The sequence below is a fragment of the Oncorhynchus masou genome, unplaced genomic scaffold (genome assembly GCF_036934945.1).
Source record: "Oncorhynchus masou masou isolate Uvic2021 unplaced genomic scaffold, UVic_Omas_1.1 unplaced_scaffold_965, whole genome shotgun sequence".
In the NCBI taxonomy this organism is placed as follows: domain Eukaryota; kingdom Metazoa; phylum Chordata; class Actinopteri; order Salmoniformes; family Salmonidae; genus Oncorhynchus; species Oncorhynchus masou.
The window spans coordinates 66,174-85,073 of record NW_027016152.1 but is presented as its reverse complement, the minus strand read 5'-3'; the positions used below and the strand labels follow the sequence as shown (position 1 = coordinate 85,073).

General features: G+C 46.9%; 2 pseudogenes; one reads left to right on the top strand and one right to left on the bottom strand.

The window, feature by feature from the left end:
• The first annotated feature begins 143 nt into the window (after positions 1 to 143).
• LOC135538439 (methyltransferase-like 26 B) lies at positions 144 to 4,903 on the top strand (annotated as a pseudogene).
• A 207-nt stretch (positions 4,904 to 5,110) lies between these two features.
• Positions 5,111 to 18,900, bottom strand: part of LOC135538438 (hepatocyte growth factor-regulated tyrosine kinase substrate-like) — a 46,411-nt pseudogene continuing 32,621 nt past the window's right edge.

Sequence of the window (18,900 nt, the reverse complement as noted above, 5' to 3'; positions counted from 1 at the left end):
ATATACATTAGTCTGTAATTGTTGTAGGTTGGCTTTGTAGGCACAGATTGGACTGTGTGGTTGATAGTCTATGCGTTATAACCTTTCTCTCTCTCTTGCTATCTTCCCCCTCTATCTGTCTCGCTCTCTCTCCCCTCCAGACCATGCTAATCTCTCCTCTAGCAGACAGGAACCAGAAGGAGTTGTGTTCAGTGTTGTGTGATGTGTTGGAGGAGCTGTCTCACAGGGAACTGTTTGCCTTAGAGCTGGGCTCTGGCACCGGAAAGCATGTGGTAAACTTCGCCATGGCAACGCCCTTCATCACCTGGCAACGCCCTTCATCACCTGGCAACCGTCAGACATCAAAGAGGAGTCCCGTGACAGGTGGGCCCTGCTAGGACCAAATACAGTATATATTACTATATAAATACAGTATATATTACTATATAAATACAGTATATATTACTATATAAATACAGTATATATTTGGTTGATGAAAATACAAGTGTTATAGACAATTTGTCTTACCATGGACTGATGAAGTATGTGAACCCCTAGGCTAATGACTTCTCCAAAAGCTAATTGGAGTCAGCTAACCTGGAGTCCACTCACACAATTCAATCATTTTAACGGTAGGTTTATTTGAACAGCGAGAGACAGAATAACATAATAATAATGCCACTAAGTCATGTTTTGCAGAGGTGTCAAATACTTATTTCCCTCATTTAAATGCAAATCAATTTATAACATTTTTGACATGCATTTCTCTGGATTTCTTTGTTTTTATTCTGTCTCTCACTGTTCAAATAAACCTACCATTAAAATTATAGACTGTTCCTTTCTTTGTCAGTATGCAAACGTACAAAATCAGCAGGGGATCAAATACTTTTTCCCCTCACTGTAGATGCGAGAACTGTATAAAGTCTAATTCGGAAGTTTACATACACTAAGGTTGGAGTCATTAAAACTTGTTTTCTTACCACTCCACATGTCTTGTTAACAAACTGTAGTTTTTGAAGTTGGTTAGGACATCTACTTTGTGCATGACACAAGTAATTTTTCCAACAATTGTTTACAGAGAGATTATTTCACTTACAGTGCCTTGCGAAAGTATTCGGCCCCCTTGAACTTTGCAACCTTTTGCCACATTTCAGGCTTCAAACATAGATATTAAACTGTATTTTTTTTTTTTGTCAAGAATCAACAACAAGTGGGACACAATCATGAAGTGGAAGGACATTTATTGGATATTTCAAACTTTTTTAACAAATCAAAAACTGAAAAATTGGGCGTCCAAAATTATTCAGCCCCTTTACTTTCAGTGCAGCAAACTCTCTCCAGAAGTTCAATGAGGATCTCTGAATGATCCAATGTTGACCTAAATGACTAATGATGATAAATACAATCCACCTGTGTGTAATCAAGTCTCCGTATAAATGCACCTGCACTGTGATAGTCTCAGAGGTCCGTTAAAAGCGCAGAGAGCATCATGAAGAACAAGGAACACACCAGGCAGGTCCGAGATACTGTTGTGAAGAAGTTTAAAGCCGGATTTGGATACAAAAAGATTTCCCAAGCTTTAAACATCCCAAGGAGCACTGTGCAAGCGATAATATTGAAATGGAAGGAAATGGAAGGAGTATCAGACCACTGCAAATCTACCAAGACCTGGCCGTCCCTCTAAACTTTCAGCTCATACAAGGAGAAGACTGATCAGAGATGCAGCCAAGAGGCCCATGATCACTCTTTATGAACTCCAGAGATCTACAGCTGAGGTGGGAGACTCTGTCCATAGGACAACAATCAGTCGTATATTGCACAAATCTGGCCTTTATGGAAGAGTGGCAAGAAGAAAGCCATTTCTTAAAGATATCCATAAAAAGTGTCGTTTAAAGTTTGCCACAAGCCACCTGGGAGACACACCAAACATGTGGAAGAAGGTGCTCTGGTCAGATGAAACCAAAATTGAACTTTTTGGCAACAATGCAAACGTTATGTTTGGCGTAAAAGCAACACAGCTCATCACCCTGAACACACCATACCCACTGTCAAACATGGTGGTGGCAGCATCATGGTTTGGGCCTGCTTTTCTTCAGCAGGGACAGGGAAGATGGTTAAAATTGATGGGAAGATGGATGGAGCCAAATACAGGACCATTCTGGAAGAAAACCTAATGGAGTCTGCGAAAGACCTGAGACTGGGACTGAGATTTGTCTTCCAACAAGACAATGATCCAAAACATAAAGCAAGATCTACAATGGAATGGTTCAAAAATAAACATATCCAGGTGTTAGAATGGCCAAGTCAAAGTCCAAACCTGAATCCAATCGAGAATCTGTGGAAAGAACTGAAAACTGCTGTTCACAAATGATCTCCATCCAACCTCACTGAGCTCGAGCTGTTTTGCAAGGAGGAATGGGAAAAAATTTCAGTCTCTCGATGTGCAAAACTGATAGAGACATACCCCAAGCGACTTACAGCTGTAATCGCAGCAAAAGGTGGCGCTACAAAGTGTTAACTTAAGGGGGCTGAATAATTTTGCACGCCCAATTTTTCAGTTTTTGATTTGTTAAAAAAGTTTGAAATATCCAATAAATGTCGTTCCACTTCATGATTGTGTCCCACTTGTTGTTGATTCTTCACAAAAAAATACAGTTTTATATCTTTATGTTTGAAGCCTGAAATGTGGCAAAAGGTTGCAAAGTTCAAGGGGGCCGAATACTTTCGCAAGGCACTGTATATATATATATATATATATAGATGCCATGATATAGAGGTAGATACTAGAACTATATGAAGTCTAATATATATATAGATAGATGTAGATACTGCAACAGTCCATTACTCTGAACCCTCTTGTTATCTGACCTCTCTGATTCTGTATGGTTGTTGGTTGTTGGCAGATGCCCCACTGTATATATATATATATATATATATATATATTAGATAGATGCCCTGATATAGATGTAGATACTGCAACAGTCCATTACTCTGAACCCTCTTGTTACCTGACCACTCTGATTCTGTATGGTTGTTGGTTGTTAGCAGATGCTTTCTTGTATTTCTCATATCCATCTTATATCCCGACGCACTAAACAGGCTCACATTGTAATTACATTTTCAACAAGGTAATTACAATGTAATAACAAGGCTATTGTCTGACCACGAGCGTCAAGTCATAAAATGTCATATTTTGCCGGGCTGCACTGGCTCCAACATGTCATACTGTCTATGGAACCTATGGGGTCATGGCTCCAACATGTCATACTGTCTATGGAACCTATGGGGTCATGGCTCCAACATGTCATACTGTCTATGGAACCTATGGGGTCATGGCTCCAACCTGTCATACTGTCTATGGAACCTATGGGGTCATGGCTCCAACATGTCATACTGTCTATGGAACCTATGGGGTCATGGCTCCAACATGTCATACTGTCTATGGAACCTATGGGGTCATGGCTCCAGTGGGTGTGATGTTATTTTGCAGTGTCAGATCCTACATAGCGGCGACCAAAGTGAAGACCGTGCTGCAGCGTGTGCACTTGGACGCCAGCGAACCCTGGGAGAAGTGGGCGGGCCTTCCACGCGGGGCCTGTGATGTCACCGTGGCCATTAACCTGCTTCAGTACAGCTCATTCGACACCGTAGAGGTAGGCCTTACACGTCAGATCAGCATTATACGCATCATATTTGGCTGTGAAGTTCTATGAATGTATGAGTGAAGATGTGTCAGTCACTTATAGCCAGTGTGAAGTGCCAGAGTCTGGGTCTCTGTTTCTCTCCCCAGGGCGTCGTCAAAGGATCAGGCCAGATCCTTAGACAAAATGGTCTCTTGATCACACATGGGGTAGGTATCATGGATGGGGGGGAAGATGTTTTTTTAACGTCAGACACCTCTCTCGCTCCCCAGCCCTACGCCATCAACGGCACCATCACCCCCAGCTGTATGGAGGACTTGGACCAGGAACTATGACAGATCTGAGTTATTACATCATAAGAGAGGAGCTGGCCAATGCGGAGCTACTACCATATCGCTTCTTCCCATTAGTTCACTCAGGGTTGAGGGTCAAAGTCATGAATCCCAACCGTCACTCTGTTTTACCATGTCAGCTCTGTTCCCCTACAGGAACCCAGGGTGGGGTCTACCAGACATCGACATTCTGTTCCCCTACAGGAACCCAAGGTGGGGTCTACCAGACATCGACATTCTGAGACAGCTCTGTTCCCCTACAGGAACCCAGGGTGGGGTCTACCAGACATCAATGTTCTGAGACAGCTCTGTTCCCCTACAGGAACCCAGGGTGGGGTCTACCAGACATCAATGTTCTGAGACAGCTCTGTTCCCCTACAGGAACCCAGGGTGGGGTCTACCAGACATCAATGTTCTGAGACAGCTGGCGTTTGGGAACGGGATGCGCATGGAGAGGATGGTGAGCCTCTTTAACCAGTCTGCTGGTGTGTATGTATAAACTAATGGATCTTTAAGGATGGACTATACTGTACACACAGAACATGTAACATGGGTGTCTGCTACTAGCTCAGTCCTTCTATAAGGATGGACTATACTGTACACACAGAACATGTGACATGGGTGTCTGCTGTTAGCTCAGTCCTATGAGGATGTTTAGGACCAAGCCTTCAGAATATGTAACATAGAAGGTATATCAGCTGTTTAGTCAGTCCTTCTATAAGGATGTTTAGGACCAAGCCTTCAGAATATGTAATATAGAAGGTATATCTGCTACTAGCTCAGTCCTTCTATAAGGATGTTTAGGACCAAGCCTTCATTTGTTTTCCCAGATAGAGATGGAACAGTATAATAAATGCCTGGTCTTCAGGAAACGTTGACATGGAAACAGGGCTTCTTCTGCATCTGAACAGACATCCTAATGACCCATATTTTAAACATGTATTTATGTAAATAAAGTATGTTTAATGCAAAAAAAAAATGTGTACCCTTTAATTTTCTGCTCCTAAATGACAATGCATCGAGCCTGGTCCCAGATCTATTTGTGCACCTGCCAACTGCATGGCAATGAGTGACAAGGAGTTGGCATGACAACAGACTGGCACTCCGCCTACTTCAGATTCCAAAGATAATATGACAGAAAACACACTAAAGCAGGTGGACAAGAGAAGAACAAGATATTTATTAAATATAATCTTAAAATGACTTTAAAGAAGTCAGACAGAAAGAAGATCATTAATGGTGAAGTAAATAAGTTCAAAGACGGCGTCAAAGGGGGTTCCATAAGAAGACACTGATTGGGTGGATGTTGCATCACATGTTACATCACATGTTACATCACATGCACATACCCTGAAGAACTGACAACCACCACCTCTCCACTCCCGGCCCACAGGGTTCTAAAAGACACTCTGAAGGGTGGATCTCAAAAGGTATTTACCTGATTCCCCCCTACGTCCTCTCTCTCTCTCCTAGAGAAGAACCAAGGAAAGGAACCGAGGAATTGAGGAAATGGCTTTGTGATTAAACCGAACTTTACTGAAACTAGCACCAGAAACAAAATGGATGCCCATCTAATGTAGAGTCCCCCTCTACAGATAACTCCACCTCAGCCCTGTCTACACCTCAGCACCCACAGATACACACCTATAGGGCTTTTATCAAAAGTAGTGCACTATACTGGAAAAAGAGTGCTATTTAGGACACACCCAGTCAGAGGGTCTCTCTACTTGCTCATAGGCTGTGTTTATACAGGCAGACCCATTCTGGGGGTTTTGACACTAATTGATCTTTGACCAATCAGGTCAGATCTTTTGCCACTAATTGGTCAAAAGATCAGAATGGGACTGCCTTTGTAAACAGCCATATAGACCCGACTGCAACCCTCTGGATAACTGCTAGTTAATATTTGGCAATGGAACTACATGTGTAATCTTAAGTTATATTCACACTAGTTCCTCCTGGAGTGTGATGCAAGGCATTGTGGTTAATGGAGTTGTTGGGAGAGACCCATTATGTCAACAGTTGCGACACGGGACACCTTGAGAGAGTGATGGTGGTAATCGGTCTCTGGAGCTGTGAATATTGGGAATTGTAGTTCCACACTGGATGTAAGTGTTCTATTGTAGTCCCATACTGCTTCCCCTCAGCCAGTCTGATTGGTGAGAAGATGTCAGAAGTGTAAAACCTTAATAAAAAAGGGTACTTTCTTTCTCCCAAGTTCTCAATCATCAACTCAAAAGCTTTAGTGAAAAACACTACCAAGCCGTAGCAACATAAGATGACCCATCTATACTTTAAAATGAGCTCTGTGTGTCTCTGACACTCTCACTAGAACCCTGGAACCTGTTAGAGGTGCTTTCTGTGCTCCGTCCTACATCTTTCCTTCACTCATCTCTCCAGTCACTCTCACAGCCCCTGTCAACCAATCAGGCAGTATGAAACATGTCCAATCACCACAATATGACCCCAGAACAGTTACTGCTGTAACACCTGACATGTTCATGGAAATAACGACTTCAACATGCAACTAGCTTATTCAAATATGAGAAAGGACGGCTATGGTCTTGTCTTAGATTCCATTCATATTTGATTTGTTCCTTTATTATACCACTGACTAGATGAGCTTCAGATATTAGTTTCAGAAGAGAAAGACTACATACATTATCAGAGAGAGAGAGAGAGAGAGAGAGAGAGAGAGAGAGAGAGAGAGAGAGAGACAGAGAGAGACAGAGAGAGACAGAGAGAGACAGAGAGAGACAGAGAGAGACAGAGAGAGACAGAGAGAGACAGAGAGAGACAGAGAGAGACAGAGAGGTGAGATTAGGACAGAACACTGTAGCAAAACACATTAAAAGGGGAAGTGTTTCTTATAAGTTCAGGTAGTCCCTCCCCGTCTAGGTTCCTAGTGAATACAACCCTGGGGTACGCATGGTACATAGTAACACTACCTAACCCCCTCCTCACTCCTCTCATCCGCCATGTCAGCTGAGGGAGAGAGGATGCCTAGGAGGAGAGGTAACATGTCTGTTACAGAACTATAATATTTCACAACATTGCCGTAACAGAAACAGAAACAATGTGAGAAACATGTGTGTTTGTTGGGGAATCCAGGCCACAAGCCCAGCAGAGAGAGAGAGGAGGACAGAAGAGGAGAAGAGAGGTGAGGACAGAAGAGAGGTGAGGACAGAAGAGAGGTGAGGACAGAAGAGGAGAGAGGACAGAAGAGAGAGAGGACAGAAGAGGAGAGAGGACAGAAGAGGAGAGAGGACAGAAGAGGAGAGAGGTGAAGACAGAAGAGGAGAGAGAGGGTGTAGTAGTGTGTTGAACCCTGCCAGCAGCAGGTGGTAATGTTAAGCTGAGCTAGCCAGGTGGATGGATCAGTCGAAGGAGATGAGCTGTGCCTCGCTGCCTGGATGGACCTGCGGAGGCTGCTGCTGCTGAACCTGCTGCTGGGGGCCACCAGGGGAGCCATCTACACAGAGAAAGACAGAAGTAGTGTGAGAGATTATACATATATATATAGAGAGAGTGAGAGTGAGAGAGAGAGGAAGGGAAGAGGGCGAGAGAGAGGAAGGGAAGAGGGCGAGAGAGAGGAAGGGAAGAGGGCGAGAGAGAGGGAGGGAGAAAGAGAGGGCGAGAGAGAGGGAGAAAGAGAGGAAGAGAGGGATAGAGCAGAGGGAGAGAGGAAGAGCAGGAAGAGCGGAGAGAGAGTGGAAGAGCGGAGGAAGAGAGGAGGGAGAGAGAGGAAGAAGAGAGAGAGGAAGAGTGGAGGGAGAGAGCGGAAGGAGAGAGAGAGGAAGAGAGGGGAGAAGAGAGAAACCAAGAACTCCTACCTGTTGGTACATGGGCTGTTGTCCTGGGCCCTGCATGTAGGGTTGTTGTGGGGGCATGTTGGGGTCCTGCCCAGGTAGGGCTGCCATCATACTCTGCATGGCGTAGGGTGGAGGGTAGGCCACGTAGGACATACCGTTAGTGGGAGGAGGCTGGGACATGGGGGCAGAGACTGGGCCTGGGACACCACGTTCTGCTGAGACCAATGACAAGAAAACATTAACATTACGGACGTCGCTAACAGATGATTTAAAGCCTACATGTAGAATGTATTATGATGTGGTTATAATAGATTATAACCACTAGTCATGAGCCGCTTGACTCCCTTTATAAACATCATCACATTATGATGCTAAATAAGGAGGAGGAGCCACGTTGAGCTTCAACTCCCTTTATAAACATCATCACACTATGATGCTAAGGAGGAGGAGCCACATTGACTGACTCAGTTTATAAACATCATCACATTATGATGCTAAGGAGGAGGAGCCACATTAACCTTTGACTCCCTTTATAAACATCATCACACTATGATGCTAAATAAGGAGGAGGAGGAGCCACGTTGACCTTTGACTCCTTTATAATCATCATCACACTATGATGCTAAATAAGGAGGAGGAGGAGCCACGTTGACCTTTGACTCCCTTTATAAACATCATCACATTATGATGTTAAATAAGGAGGAGGAGCCACGTTGACCTTTGACTCCTTTATAAACATCATCACATTATGATGATGAGGAGGAGGAGCCACGTTGACCTTTGACTCCCTTTATAAACATCATCACATTATGATGAGGAGGAGGAGGAGCCACGTTGACCTTTGACTCCTTTATAAACATCATCACATTATGATGAGGAGGAGGAGGAGCCACGTTGACCTTTGACTCCCTTTATAAACATCATCACATTATGATGAGGAGGAGGAGGAGCCACGTTGACCTTTGACTCCCTTTATAAACATCATCACATTATGATGCTAAATAAGGAGGAGGAGGAGCCACGTTGACCTTTGACTCCCTTTATAAACATCATCACACTATGATGATGAGGAGGAGGAGGAGCTTTGGAAAGTCAGTGAGGACCGGGACACAAAATGAAAGAGGGACATGAAACCTGAAGGCCATTTTAAAAGGACTCCAGGTAAGTGGTACCGGAGCACCAGGTCCCAATGGATAGTGCCAACTGTCATGAAGGAGGAAGTTTAGTGAAGGAGGAATAATGGTGGCAACAGTTTGAGGAAGGCCCTTTCCTGTTTCAGCATGACGTTGCCCCCGAGCTCAAAGCCAGGTCCATACAGAAATGGTTTGTCGAGATCAGTGTACCAAGAGGCTTCTTAACAGCTTCTACCCCCAAAACCATAAGACTCCTGACCAGCTAATCAAAGGGCGACCCAGACCCTCTTTAACACTGCTGCTACTCTCTGTTATCATCTATGCATAGTCACTTTAACTCTACCTACATGTACATATTACCTCAATTACCTCAGCTAACCGTGCCCTAAGCTCATTAACTCTGTACCGGTACCCCTGTATGTAGCCTCACTACTGTTATTTTACTGCTGCTCTTTAATTATTTGTTACTTTTATTTTCTATTGTTTTACTTAACACTTATTCATCAATGCAGTTTTAAGAATATAATTAAAGGCTTTAAATAAGCATTTCACTGTAAGGTCTCTACTCCTGTTGGTTAAGGGTTTTAAATAAGCATCTCACTGTAAGGTCTCTACTCCTGTTGGTTGAGGGCTTTAAATAAGCATTTCACTGTAAGGTCTCTACACCTGTTGGTTAAGGGCTCATGTGACAAACAGCATTTGATTTGATCTGTATTGCTGAGCCTCTCATTGGGACTTGACATCAGGCATTACATCATGTGGTTCACATTAAGGAGGAAACCTAGTTACCTTGACGACAAACTCAGCATGACGAAGTCCACGAGCACGTTTCCATTTCAACACCAATAGTATCGTAACAGGCATGACATTCCCCCCTCTGTTCTCACCTGGTATCCCTGTGTGGGTGTGGGCTGGTAGTTAGAGTAGGCGGGGCTAGTAGTGGGCGGGGCCTGGCCAGGGGGTGCAGGCTGCCCATTGGTTCCTGCAGGCTGGTACATGTACATGTTGGGGTCTGGAGCAGGGAGGCAAACACAGGAGCGTCACGTTACAGAAAGTTAATGTACACAATATATACAGAAGTATGTGGACACCCCTTCAAATTAGTGGATTCAGCTATTTCAGCCACACCCACTGCTGACAGGTGTATAAAATCAAGCACACAGCCATGCAATCTCCATAGACAAAAATTGACAGTAGAATGGCCCGTACTGAAGAACTCAGAGACTTTCAACGTGACACCGTCATAGGATGCCACCTTTCCAACAAGTCTGCTTGTCACATTTCTGCCCTGCTCGAGTTTCCCCGGTCAACTGTAAGTGCTGTTATTGTGAAGTGGAAACACCTAGGAGCTCAAGCTCACAGAACAGGAAAGCTGAGTGCTGAAGCATGTAAAAATCATCTATCCTCGATTGCAAGACTCACTACCAAGTTCCCAACTGCCTCTGGAAGCAACGTCAGCACAAGAACTTGAAATGGGTTTCCATGGCCGAGCAGCCGCACACAAGACTAAGATCACCATGCTCAATGGGTTTGGAGGATGCCAGGAGAATGATAACAGGCCCAATGGATAGTGCCAACGGTCATGAAGGAGGAAGTTCAGCGAAGGAGGAATAATGGTGGCAACAGTATGAGGAAGGCCCTTTCCTGTTTCAGCATGACGTTGCCCCTGAGCACAAAGCCAGGTCCATACAGAAACTACCATGCTGGCCCCTAGACTAACTACCATGCTATTCAACAAGACATGCTGGCCCCTAGACTAACTACCATGCTGGCCCCTAGACTAACTACCATGCTGGCGCCTAGACTAACTACCATGCTGGCCCCCAGACTAACTACCATGCTGGCCCCTAGACTAACTACCATGCTGGCGCCTAGACTAACTACCATGCTGGCCCCCAGACTAACTACCATGCTGGTCCCCAGACTAACTACCATGCTGGTCCCCAGACTAACTACCATGCTGGTCCCCAGACTAACTACCATGCTGGTCCCCAGACTAACTACCATGCTGGCCCCTAGACTAACTACCATGCTGGCCCCTAAGACTAACTACCATGCTGGCCCCTAAGACTAACTACCATGCTGGCCCCCAGACTAACTACCATGCTGGCCCCCAGACTAACTACCATGCTGGCCCCTAGACTAACTACCATGCTGGCCCCCAAACTAACTACCATGCTATTCAAGTAGACATGCTGGCCCCCAGACTAACTACCATGCTATTCAACTAGACATCCCCAGGCTAACTACCATGCTATTCAACTAGACACAATGGTCACCAGACTAACTACCATGCTATTCAACTAGACATGCTGGTCACCAGACTAACGACCATGCTATTCAACTAGACATGCTGGTCCCTAGACTAACTACCATGCTATTCAACAAGACATGCTGGTCCCTAGACTAACTACCATGCTATTCAACTAGACATGCTGGTCCCTAGACTAACTACCATGCTATTCAACTAGACATCCCTAGGCTAACTACCATGCTATTCAACCAGACATACTGGTCCCGTGGCTAACAACCATGCTATTCAACTAGACATCCCTAGACTAACTACCATGCTATTCAACTAGACATGCTGGTCCCTAGACTAACTACCATGCTATTCAACTAGACATGCTGGTCCCTAGACTAACTACCATGCTATTCAACTAGACATCCCTAGGCTAACTACCATGCTATTCAACCAGACATACTGGTCCCGTGGCTAACTACCATGCTATTCAACTAGACATTCCTAGACAAACTACCATGCTATTCAACTAGACAAACATTTGACTCATTGGGGTCTGTACTAACCTGGAGGCATGGCCTGGTACTGTCCTGGTCCAGGCTGGTTCATGTAGACGTTGTGCATGGGCGACCCCTCCACTGACCCTGAGGGGCTAAAGGTGCCTGGGTAACTGGGGGGTCCCCCCGGCTGCCCGTACACCACCCCTCCTGCCACGTTGGGGGGCAAAGACTGCATCTAGGGTGAAAAGGAGAGGAATTTACACAAGAGCTGGACAAAAAGAACAGCCACTAAGGGAAACGCCAGGTGAAACTCCTGCAGCAACCGTTTACACAGAACCTCTATAGACTAACAGTATCGTGACACACCTGCCCCAAGGATCTGCTTGAAGACTAACTCCCCCGTGTGCCGGCCAGAGAGAAGGCCTCTAACCTGTGGGCAGGGTATAGTGTAGTGTATACCTCTGGGCAGGGTATAGTGTCTACCTGTGGGCAGGGTATAGTATAGTGTCTACCTGTGGGCATGGTATAGTGTAGTGTCTACCTGTGGGCAGGGTATAGTGTAGTGTCTACCTGTGGGCAGGGTATAGTGTAGTGTCTACCTGTGGGCAGGGTATAGTGTAGTGTCTACCTGTGGGCAGTGTAGTGTCTACCTGTGGGCATGGTATAGTGTAGTGTCTACCTGTGGGCAGGGTATAGTGTCTACCTGTGGGCAGGGTATAGTATAGTGTCTACCTGTGGGCATGGTATAGTGTATTGTGCAGTGTATAGTATAGTGCACCTGTGGGCATGGTATAGTGTAGTGTCTACCTGTGGGCAGGGTATAGTGTAGTGTCTACCTGTGGGCAGGGTGTATACCTGTGGGCAGGGTATAGTGTCTACCTGTGGGCAGGGTATAGTGTAGTGTCTACCTGTGGGCAGTGTCTACCTGTATAGGTGTAGTGTCTACCTGTGGGCAGGGTATAGTGTAGTGTCTACCTGTGGGCAGGGTATAGTGTAGTGTCTACCTGTGGGCAGGGTATAGTATAGTGTCTACCTGTGGGCAGGGTATAGTATAGTGTCTACCTGTGGGCATGGTATAGTGTAGTGTCTACCTGTGGGCAGGGTATAGTGTAGTGTCTACCTGTGGGCAGGGTATAGTGTAGTGTCTACCTGTGGGCAGGGTATAGTGTAGTGTCTACCTGTGGGCAGGGTATAGTATAGTGTCTACCTGTGGGCAGGGTATAGTGTAGTGTCTACCTGTGGGCAGGGTATAGTGTAGTGTCTACCTGTGGGCAGGGTATAGTATAGTCTACCTGGTATAGTGTAGTGGGTCTACCTGTGGGTATAGTGTAGTGTCTACCTGTGGGCATGGTATAGTGTAGTGTCTACCTGTGGGCAGGGTATAGTATAGTGTCTACCTGTGGGCAGGGTATAGTGTAGTGTCTACCTGTGGGCAGGGTATAGTGTAGTGTCTACCTGTGGGCAGGGTATAGTATAGTGTCTACCTGTGGGTGGGCATAGGTAGTGTCTACCTGTGGGCAGGGTAGTGTCTACCTGTGGGCAGGGTATAGTGTAGTGTCTACCTGTGGGCAGGGTATAGTGTAGTGTCTACCTGTGGGCAGGGTATAGTGTAGTGTCTACCTGTGGGCAGGGTATAGTGTAGTGTCTACCTGTGGGCAGGGTATAGTGTAGTGTCTACCTGTGGGCAGGGTATAGTGTAGTGTCTACCTGTGGGCAGGGTATAGTGTAGTGTCTACCTGTGGGCAGGGTATAGTGTAGTGTCTACCTGTGGGCAGGGTATAGTGTCTACCTGTGGGCAGGGTATAGTGTCTACCTGTGGGCATGGTATAGTGTAGTGTCTACCTGTGGGCAGGGTATAGTGTAGTGTCTACCTGTGGGCAGGGTATAGTGTAGTGTCTACCTGTGGGCAGGGTATAGTGTAGTGTCTACCTGTGGGCAGGGTATAGTGTAGTGTCTACCTGTGGGCAGGGTATAGTGTAGTGTCTACCTGTGGGCAGGGTATAGTATAGGTATGGGCATGGTATAGTGTAGTGTCTACCTGTGGGCAGGGTATAGTATAGTGTCTACCTGTGGGCAGGGTATAGTGTAGTGTCTACCTGTGGGCAGGGTATAGTGTAGTGTCTACCTGTGGGCAGGGTATAGTGTCTACCTGTGGGCAGGGTATAGTGTAGTGTCTACCTGTGGGCATGGTATAGTGTAGTGTCTACCTGTGTGGGTATAGTGGTATAGTGTAGTGTCTACCTGTGGGCAGGGTATAGTGTAGTGTCTACCTGTGGGCAGGGTATAGTGTAGTGTCTACCTGTGGGCAGGGTATAGTGTAGTGTCTACCTGTGGGCAGGGTATAGTGTAGTGTCTACCTGTGGGCAGGGTATAGTGTAGTGTCTACCTGTGGGCAGGGTATAGTGTAGTGTATAGTGTAGTGTCTACCTGTGGGCAGGGTATAGTGTAGTGTCTACCTGTGGGCAGGGGGTATAGTGTAGTGTCTACCTGTGGGCAGGGTATATAGTGTCTACCTGTGGGCATGGTATAGTGTAGTGTCTACCTGTGGGCAGGGTATAGTGTAGTGTCTACCTGTGGGCAGGTTATAGTGTCTACCTGTGGGCAGGGTATAGTGTAGTGTCTACCTGTGGGCATGGTATAGGTAGTGTCTACCTGTGGGCAGGGTATAGTGTCTACCTGTGGGCAGGGTATAGTGTAGTGTCTACCTGTGGGCAGGGTATAGTGTCTACCTGTGGGCAGGGTATAGTGTAGTGTCTACCTGTGGGCAGGGTATAGTAGTGTCTACCTGTGGGCAGGGTATAGTGTAGTGTCTACCTGTGGGCAGGGGTATAGTGTAGTGTCTACCTGTGGGCAGGGTATAGTATAGTGTCTACCTGTGGGCATGGTATAGTGTCTACCTGTGGGCAGGGTATAGTGTAGTGTCTACCTGTGGACAGGGTATAGTGTCGACCTGTGGGCATGGTATAGTGTAGTGTCTACCTGTGGGCATGGTATAGTGTAGTGTCTACCTGTGGGCAGGGTATAGTATAGTGTCTACCTGTGGGCAGGGTATAGTGTAGTGTCTACCTGTGGACAGGGTATAGTGTCTACCTGTGGGCAGGGTATAGTGTAGTGTCTACCTGTGGGCAGGGGTATAGCATAGTGTCTACCTGTGGGCAGGTTATAGCATAGTGTCTACCTGTGGGCATGGTATAGTGTAGTGTCTACCTGTGGGCATGGTATAGTGTAGTGTCTACCTGTGGGCAGGGTATAGTATAGTGTCTACCTGTGGGCAGGGTATAGTGTCTACCTGTGGGCAGGGTATAGTGTAGTGTCTACCTGTGGGCAGGGTATAGTGTCTAACTGTGGGCAGGGTATAGTGTAGTGTCTACCTGTGGGCAGGTTATAGCATAGTGTCTACCTGTGGGCAGGGTATAGCATAGTGTCTACCTGTGGGCATGGTATAGTGTAGTGTCTACCTGTGGGCATGGTATAGTGTAGTGTCTACCTGTGGGCAGGGTATAGTATAGTGTCTACCTGTGGGCAGGGTATAGTGTAGTGTCTACCTGTGGGCAGGGTATAGTGTAGTGTCTACCTGTGGGCAGGGTATATAGTGTCTACCTGTGGGCAGGGTATAGTGTAGTGTCTACCTGTGGGCAGGGTATAGTGTAGTGTCTACCTGTGGGCAGGTATAGTATAGTGTCTACCTGTGGGCATGGTATAGTGTAGTGTCTACCTGTGGGCATGGTATAGTGTAGTGTCTACCTGTGGGCAGGGTATAGTGTAGTGTCTACCTGTGGGCAGGGTATAGTGTAGTGTCTACCTGTGGGCAGGGTATAGTGTAGTGTCTACCTGTGGGCAGGGTATAGTATAGTGTCTACCTGTGGGCAGGGTATAGTGTAGTGTCTACCTGTGGGCAGGGTATAGTGTAGTGTCTACCTGTGGGCAGGGTATAGTGTAGTGTCTACCTGTGGGCAGGGTATAGTGTAGTGTCTACCTGTGGGCAGGGTATAGTGTAGTGTCTACCTGTGGGCACCTGTGGGGGTATAGTGTAGTGTCTACCTGTGGGCATGGTATATAGTGTCTACCTGTGGGCAGGGTATAGTGTCTACCTGTGGGCAGGGTATAGTGTAGTGTCTACCTGTGGGCAGGGTATAGTGGTAGTGTCTACCTGTGGGCAGGGTATAGTGTAGTGTCTACCTGTGGGCAGGGTATAGTGTAGTGTCTACCTGTGGGCAGGGTATAGTGTGTGGACAGGTATAGTATAGTGTCTACCTGTGGGCATGGTATAGTGTAGTGTCTACCTGTGGGCAGGGTATAGTGTCTACCTGTGGGCAGGGTATAGTGTAGTGTCTACCTGTGGGCAGGGTATAGTGTAGTGTCTACCTGTGGGCAGGGTATAGTATAGTGTCTACCTGTGGGCAGGGTATAGTGTAGTGTCTACCTGTGTATAGGCTACCTGTGGGGGTATAGTATAGTGTCTACCTGTGGGCAGGGTATAGTGTAGTGTCTACCTGTGGGCAGGGTATAGTGTCTACCTGTGGGCATGGTATAGTGTAGTGTCTACCTGTGGGCAGGGTATAGTATAGTGTCTACCTGTGGGCATGGTATAGTGTCTACCTGTGGGCAGGGTATAGTGTAGTGTCTACCTGTGGGCAGGGTATAGTGTAGTGTCTACCTGTGGGCATGGTATAGTGTAGTGTCTACCTGTGGGCAGGGTATAGTGTAGTGTCTACCTGTGGGCAGGGTATAGTGTAGTGTCTACCTGTGGGCAGGGTATAGTGTAGTGTCTACCTGTGGGCATGGTATAGTGTGTAGTGTCTACCTGTGGGCAGGGTATAGTATAGTGTCTACCTGTGGGCAGGGTATAGTGTAGTGTCTACCTGTGGGCAGGGTATAGTATAGTGTCTACCTGTGGGCAGGGTATAGTATAGTGTCTACCTGTGGACAGGGTATAGTGTAGTGTCTACCTGTGGGCAGGGTATAGTGTAGTGTCTACCTGTGGGCAGGGTATAGTGTCTACCTGTGGGCAGGGTATAGTGTAGTGTCTACCTGTGGTCTACCAGGGGCATGGCATAGTGTCTACCTGTGGGCAGGTTATGTGGGCATGGTATAGTGTCTACCTGTGGGCAGGGTATAGTGTAGTGTCTACCTGTGGGCATGGTATAGTGTAGTGTCTACCTGTGGACAGGGTATAGTGTCTAACTGTGGGCAGGGTATAGTAGTGTCTACCTGTGGGCAGGTATAGTGTAGTGTCTACCTGTGGGCAGGTTAAAGCACAGTGTCTACCTGTGGGCATGGTATAGTGTAGTGTCTACCTGTGGGCATGGTATAGTGTAGTGTCTACCTGTGGGCAGGGTATAGTGTAGTGTCTACCTGTGGGCAGGGTATAGTATAGTGTCTACCTGTGGGTAGGGTATAGTATAGTGTCTACCTGTGGGCAGGGTATAGTGTAGTGTCTACCTGTGGGCAGGGTAGTGTAGGTATAGGGTATAGTGTCTACCTGTGGGCAGGGTATAGTATAGTGTCTACCTGTGGGCAGGGTATAGTGTAGTGTCTACCTGTGGGCAGGGTATAGTGTAGTGTCTACCTGTGGGTAGGGTATAGTGTAGTGTCTACCTGTGGGCAGGGTATAGTGTAGTGTCTACCTGTGGGCAGGGTATAGTATAGTGTCTACCTGTGGGCAGGGTATAGTATAGTGTCTACCTGTGGGCAGGGTATAGTGTAGTGTCTACCTGTGGGCAGGGTATAGTGTAGTGTCTACCTGTGGGCAGGGTATAGTGTAGTGTCTACCTGTGGGCATGGTATAGTGTCTGCCTGTGGGCAGGGTATAGTATAGTGGTATAGTGTAGTGTCTACCTGTGGGCAGGGTATAGTGTAGTGTCTACCTGTGGGCATGGTATAGTGTAGTGTCTACCTGTGGGCAGGGTATAGTGTAGTGTCTACCTGTGGGCAGGTTATAGTGTCTACTTGTGGGCAGGGTATAGTGTAGTGTCTACCTGTGGGCATGGTATAGTGTAGTGTCTACCTGTGGGCATGGTATAGTGTCTACCTGTGGGCAGGGTATAGTGTAGTGTCTACCTGTGGGCAGGGTATAGTGTCTACCTGTGGGCAGGGTATAGTGTCTACCTGTGGGCAGGGTATAGTGTCTACCTGTGGGCAGGGTATAGTGTAGTGTCTACCTGTGGGCAGGGTATAGTGTAGTGTCTACCTGTGGGCAGGGTATAGTATAGTGTCTACCTGTGGGCAGGGTATAGTGTAGTGTCTACCTGTGGGCAGGGTATAGTATAGTGTCTACCTGTGGGCAGGGTATAGTATAGTGTCTACCTGTGGGCATGGTATGGGTATGTAGTGTCTACCTGTGGGCAGGGTATAGTATAGTGTCTACCTGTGGGCAGGGTATAGTGTAGTGTCTACCTGTGGACAGGGTATAGTGTCTAACTGTGGGCAGGGTATAGTGTAGTGTCTACCTGTGGGCAGGTTATAGCATAGTGTCTACCTGTGGGTTATAGCATAGGTTATGGGCAGGGTATAGTGTCTACCTGTGGGCATGGTATAGTGTAGTGTCTACCTGTGGGCATGGTATAGTGTAGTGTCTACCTGTGGGCAGGGTATAGTATAGTGTCTACCTGTGGGCAGGGTATAGTGTAGTGTCTACCTGTGGACAGGGTATAGTGTAGTGTCTACCTGTGGACAGGGTATAGTGTCTAACTGTGGGCAGGGTATAGTGTAGTGTCTACCTGTGGGCAGGTTATGGGCATAGTGTCTACCTGTGGGCAGGTTATAGCATAGTGTCTACCTGTGGGCATGGTATAGTGTAGTGTCTACCTGTGGGCATGGTATAGTGTAGTGTCTACCTGTGGACCTGTGGGCAGGGTATAGTGTAGTGTCTACCTGTGGACAGGGTATAGTGTCTAACTGTGGGCAGGGTATAGTGTAGTGTCTACCTGTGGGCAGGGGTTAAAGGGTATAGTGTGTCTACCTGTGGGCAGGGTATAGTGTAGTGTCTACCTGTGGGCATGGTATAGTATAGTAGTGTCTACCTGTGGGCAGGGTATAGTGTAGTGTCTACCTGTGGGCAGGGTATAGTATAGTGTCTACCTGTGGGTATAGGGTCTATGGACAGTATAGTGTCTACCTGTGGGCAGGGTATAGTGTAGTGTCTACCTGTGGGCAGGGTATAGTATAGTGTCTACCTGTGGGCATGGTATAGGGTATGGGCAGGGTATAGTGTCTACCTGTGGGCAGGGTATAGTGTAGTGTCTACCTGTGGGCAGGGGGT